We start from the raw sequence: 6,597 nt of genomic DNA, 5'->3' as shown, positions 1-6,597 counted from the left end.
TACTATAATATCTTCTTTTTGATAAGCTAAAGAGATTGGGCTCTCTCACTGTAAGGCATTTTTGTAGCCCCCAAATAATTTTTGTGGCTCTTCTCTGCAACCTCTCCAATTTTTCAACATTCTCTTAAGAACATGGGCACCAGAACTCAATACAGTGTTCCAGTATCAATACATCCCTACCACTCCCCTGTTTACACATTCAAGGGTCACATTAGCTCTTTCTTCCCCCATGGCATCACAACCAGAGTGCAGAGTTGGTTTCTCGACTATGATCCCTAAATCATAGTCAGAGTACTTTCCAAGATACAGTCCCCTGTTTTGTAGGTATGGCCTGTATTCTTGGTTCCTAGATGTATGACCTTGTGTTTGGCTGTATCAGAATGCATTTTGTTTGAATGGGCCTAGTTTAGCAAAAACACCAGATGACTCTGTAGGACTGTCCTGTCTTCTTCATTATTTACTACTCTGCCAGACTTTGTCATCCACAAATTTTCTCGGCAATGATTGTATATTTACTTCTAGAACATTTTCAGAGCTGGTTTGAAAAATTAGTTTCACAAATTAAAAAGGACATTTTGAAGTTTTTGTTTGGAAGTGTTCAAAATGGACCATAATGCTGAATATTTATTTTTTTATTAAAATTTCATTTTCTAAAAAAAGGCCACTTTCCTATGAAAACTCTTCACTCAATACAGCCGCTTAAAACATTTTTTTGGAATGATCAGCCATCTGGGGTGTTGTGAGGATTAGCTAATATTTTATGCCCATTTTATAAATGAGGAAACTGAGGTACAGAGTTGAAGGGATGATTATCAATATCAAAACCAGGATTAAAATTCAGGCCAGGTCAGTTTCAACTTTTAAGCATTATAGCAAATGGTTGATACAGGCCCCATGCTCCTGTTGGCCCTTCAATTATGTATCAGCTGTCCTTACTTTGTCTCTAACTGAGGGAGTCATAGTGGGAGGGAAATTCTATCAAACACCTCCCCACACACACACACACACACTGCCACGTCCCGGGCAGCAAGGCTGGAAAAAAGTTTGCAGCCAGTTACCTAGCACTGCAACATCCCACTACAGGAATGGAGAGAAAAGACAAAATCCCTCTCTAGCTGTGGTCCTGGAGGGAGAGCAATAGGTTCATACCAATATGCTATTCAGGATCAGAGGAGCCTCTTTGTAGGTGGTAGGGAAAGGAAAAGCTGATATTTGCCATTTTGTTGGGAACAGGTCTGATTTGAGGAAGAAGGTGCTGCTCTTCCCTGCTCCGGTACGCAGAGGACTGCTGGCAGTGGGAAGAGAGAGCAGTGCCCTGTAGGCTATTGGTGCTAGCAGCTGGGATATGTCATGTGAAGACCGAGGAAGATGAAGATACAGTGCATCCGATGAAGTGAGCTGTAGCTCACGAAAGCTTATGCTCAAATAAATTTGTTAGTCTCTAAGGTGCCACAAGTACTCCTTCACAGTGCTCACAGTAGTCTGAAAAAAGTGTTTGGCAAAGGGGGGGGCCTATCCTAATCTGGGAGCAACAGCTATAAGACTGTGCTTAAAGTGCCCCACTCGGTGGCCTGGCTTGATTAAAAGAAAAATTTTTTGCAGGGTTTGTGACCTTCCCACTTTAAGCACCATGTACACAATGGGGAGTGGGTGTGAGCATCAGAAAGAAGAAAAGTGACTAAATAATATACAAAAAGAAAAGGAGTACTTGTGCCACCTTAGAGACTAACCAATTTATTTGAGCATGAGCTTTCGTGAGCTACAGCTCACTTCATCGGATGCATACTGTGGAAATCCGATGAAGTGAGCTGTAGCTCACGAAAGCTCATGCTCAAATAAATTGGTTAGTCTCTAAGGTGCCACAAGTACTCCTTTTCTTTTTGCGAATACAGACTAACACAGCTGTTACTCTGAAACCTGTCATTAAATAATATGCAGTGATGATGCTTAAGCCCATCCCCCCAGTTTTGTTACCTCAGTATTCGAGAGTGGCACTGGAAATACTGAGGTAATGGCACATGTAGCAAAACAATAAAGATTGTAAAGGGAGTCAGCTTTGGGAGCAGAAATCTTGTGTGAGAGAGGGAAGAAGCCACCCTGCCAGAAGTAACACCCCTTGTCTGTGACTGATAGATTTTTCTGGTGGCATCATTGCCTAACTGGGGTGACTGACTGGCCTGATGTGCACAAACATGTTGAATATATATTTGTAAATGCAGCTTCTCTGTGCCTTTGCCAAGGAGCAGAATGGATGGGGCGGCAATGTTGTGGGGATATTTATTCATGAGGGTGACCAGATAGGAACAGTCCCAATATTCAGGGCTTTGTCTTATATAGGCGCTGTATGGAGCCAGGGTGGCTTCCCTCCGAACCAGAGGGTAAAGAGCCACCCTCTCCGCCTGAGTGGGCAGGGCCAGACCCAGTTTACGCCAATCCCCGGAAGGGGAGGGGTGGGACATGAAGTACAAAGGGCGGGGCCCTTTGCCCAGTGAGGAGAGCACCAGGGAGGGAGACAGATGCAGGCTGCTCCCTCGCGATCCTGCTGCCGACCCAGGGGAGGCCCTGGGCCAGGAGGAACCTGACCGGGAGGAAGGCCTGTGGCGACCAGGACTGCCAGCCGCTGAGTACCCGGAGGACCTGGAGGGGCCCAGCTGTAGTCCGGGCCAGCATGAGTCCGACACAGAGGGGGAGCTGGAGCTGCCAGCAGCGGAATACCCGGACGAGCTGGAGGGACCGGAGAGACCCGCTTGAGAGACCGGGTAGGAAGTAGCCCAGGGGCAGAACTGCACCATGGGGTAGGTGTGTTTGGTCAGTGGGCGTGGATGGCCCCCCCACCCCCCCCCTGGACCAAGCGGCGGGACCTTCGCCTCCCACCACTGTCAGGACCCTGGGGTGGAACGCAGTGGAGTTGGGTGGGCCTGCGTTCCCCTACCCCGGCCAACCTGCCTTGGGTAGCAGAACTGTGCCCCGCGGACCCCGGCCGGCGCTCCCCCGGCCCGAGGGGTGCCCCGCGGACCCCGGCCGGCACGCCTTTCCCGCTAATTCCCCAGCGCCTGAAAGGTGTGACTAAGGCCTGCCAGTGGGACCATAGCTCTCCATTGCCCCCTAGGGGCTTGGAGGACTGACTGAAACCTGTCACAGGAGCCTATTCTCCCCACCCTGTGTCCTGATTTTTTCCACGTGCTATCTGGTCACCCTATGCTCCATGTGCAAAAAAGGCTTCTTGAAAATACAAAGTAGAGTTTAATAACCACCCATGCAAACAAAGAAACATGCAATGCATTTTCAAAGCAGCCTCCTACCTGCCACTTATGAAGCACCCTTTCTTTGATGCTATAATGCAGTTTATGTTTAGGTTGCTGTGGTGAAGTTTGGTTGGGAAGTATTTTGAATACTTTTCTCCCTGCAGTAGCTTAAAGTGCAAGGAGTGATTTTTTTTTTTTTAAGTTTAATTATTTGGCTGCTTCTATGTTACTGTGTCAACATACAAATATAGAGAAGCTGGACATTTTAAGATGCTTGTTTGATTTCCTATAATGTATAATTGCAGCAAATGGTAATGGAAACAAACAATGGGTTTTCATCTCCTACTTGCTCTTTTCAACAGTTGTCAGTAAATCAATATTCTAAGGTTTTATACATCCCATTAAAGTTGCAACAGGCAAACTCTTCATTTGCAATACAAAAAAAAAAAAAGATAATGACACTATTATGGTCCTTTACTATTTGAAGGAGTTTTCTAGCTTTCCAGATATTCAGCAGATTTTGGCACTGATATATTGAAAATGCCTCTCCAACGATCATTGCTCCTGCTGCAGAACAGTGGAGACAGTGTTGAGAATTTTAGAGGATTACATTACCAGTGGTGAAATGTCCATATTTTATCTTTTAAAAAAAAAATAAACAAACACCTGCCTGCACTGGGGCTCATAGTAGAGCCAATTTCCTAAGACGCAAAATATGACCAGCTTGGAAAGAGCACGTATTTCTTCACCATGCTTCCCATATCTGCATTTGTTTGCTTGTTTCTATAAATAACTCCTGAGACATTGTTTAAGTGCAGAAATGTGTTCTGACTTCTTAAGCATGTAACGAAGTGATAGAAACTTTCATTCTTGAATTATTGCAGCCTAGCTGGCTTTGGTTTCTGGCCATTTACCTCCTAGGTTCATGCTTCCTTGTCATCTTTCGCTATTCCAGCCGATGCAGAGCAGATTTGTTGCTCTACTCTGGTAAACATTTTATACACATAAAAACTTACTTTCCTTGCTTGCTGCCTGGACTGGGGCTCTAATTAGTATTCCCTTACAAAATGTAATGATTTAGAGTGGCAGAGGAGAAAGGGGGTTTCTAACACTTTCCTAGTGTGAAATCTTAAGATACAAATCTTCTCATAAAAATGTTGCTGCCCTGAGAATTGACTCAGTGAAGTAGAACACGATATTATTGTATTTGCCTGGGTTCTGCATGAGGGGATTGTATGAGGTGATTCAGTATTTTGCTGGATTTAATTTTCACTTATTTTTGTTTGAGCCAGACTTGGACATAGATTTATTGAGTCAATGATGTCGAAGAGTACACATAATTACTTGTTTGGTGAGTGGATTTTCATGTACAGCATTCCCTCTTCCCATTCTTTCTTTGAGCTGTGGGCAAATGGAAGAGCATGAAGAGGGAACATGGGAGGGTTGAATGTTGTATGTTCTTTCCTGGTATATTTGTATGTCCACTTTTTAAAATATGGACCCCTATTTAGTATAAAAGCTTTTGTCAAATCTTAGCATTTCACAGCCCAATATAAACAGTAGAACTTCAGAGTTATGGACACTGCGGGAATGGAGGTTATCGTAACTCTGAACAAAGCACAGATCTGGCTCCAGATCCTGGTGGTGTGGAGGTGTGTGAGAGAGCAAATAGCATGTCCATCCCCCTCCCGGCTGGTGAGGGGAGGTAAAAATGGCACATCCCTCTCCCTCCCCCCTCCTGGTCAGGGAAGGGTGAAAGCTGAGCAGACCCCAGCACTGCTCCTGTTCTGCTGGCTCCGGGTGCCTTGGGCTGGCAGCCCCAGCGTCTTGCTGTAAGTGGCTGCCCCGTGAGGGTGGGTGGCGTGGGGACAGGCAGGCCAGTTCTGCGTAACTTTAAGATGCAATACAGGTACAGCGCAGTACTTGCTGGGGATTTTGTTTTTCTTTGCTGCTTCCTGATTTGATTACTTCCAGTCTCACATGGTGTCCGGTTGACCAGTTAGTCTGTAACTCTGGTGTTTGTATCTTTGAGGTTCTACTGTAATTTTATCTGTGAAGAACCAAGAAATGATGGACAGATTGGACAGATCAGATGTGGCATTCAAAAGTTAGCATGTTACAAGCAAGCAGAAATGCTGTTGAATATATAAGAGCTCTCGTCACTTGGCTGATTATGCTACCGATAAAAGCATAGCTTGTTAAAAATGTAGTAATAGTAAAAAATACAATTATTTTCTTTGCAGTTCACTTTTCAAAACAATGAAGTTGTACTTCATATCAGGAATTGAGCTGGGATTCAGGGCAGATGATTTTTAAGCCTAATATAACTAATCTGTAGTTTCAAAATATCTAACTATTTTTAGGTGATTACAGGGATTGGCATTGCTATGAACCCACAACAAAGACTGTTTGACCTTTCTTAAAAATTCTTATATTGACTTTTTTGCAACCAAACCAGAAATGAAATATACTCATTTCTAAACACACAGACACAAACTTTTCTGCATGTTAGTGACAGCTATAACCTAAATGGCCCCACCTCCAGAAAACACACACACAAGCTTGGAAGTTTATTTAATCTTTCACAATTTCTACATTTAGACCAATATTGCTTGATCATTTTTTGTGTGTTTAATAGTTTTAAATTGCCAATAATTGTGATTGTATTGTAGTGCTTTTACATTTTCTCTTATAGTTATTTCTGTTGCAGTAGTGGATGAGGCATAGCGGCTGCCCCAAAGAGCTTACAATATAAATCAAAACACTTGCATTGTAGCAAGCATTATTTGGTCAGACTTTAGATTTTTGCCATTTTAAGGTCTGGCAGAGGTCCCTATGGCAGAGCCTCAATGACAGAACAAGCTGCAACACAATGAAAAAGCTACAATCTCATTTATGCAAGGGTCCCTTAAAGAACCAGCCTTTATAGAGATTATCCAGGGGGCTATATTTATGCAGTCCTCTCTTTAGGAGTCCTCCTGACTGAGCAACTACAGAGCCTTGTTGGTAATTTAAGCTCTGTACCCTGTCCATTCAATGGAAATGCAATAGAGGGCAGCAACAAAACACCACCCACCCTCTGAGCAGCATCTCCCCAGAGTAAAACGGATTTAGCTGGTTCAGGAAGGTGATAGGCTGCCTGGCCCAGTTTGCTCAGTTGGGCCAATCAAGTTCACTTACATATTTTTGTTGGTAGCTCAAGTGCTTTCAGTTTCTTCTTATGTACTGGATAAAAGCAATTCAATATTGGTGGGTCTTATAGAATTTTAATTTATTGAGATGTTGGGTTTTTTTATACCTCTGCTTCTGCCTCCTCTTCATAATGTATATGAAGAGCAACCACACTATAAAT

This window comes from Natator depressus, chromosome 9, assembly GCF_965152275.1.
Source record: "Natator depressus isolate rNatDep1 chromosome 9, rNatDep2.hap1, whole genome shotgun sequence".
In the NCBI taxonomy this organism is placed as follows: domain Eukaryota; kingdom Metazoa; phylum Chordata; order Testudines; family Cheloniidae; genus Natator; species Natator depressus.
This window is presented reverse-complemented; position numbering follows the sequence as displayed.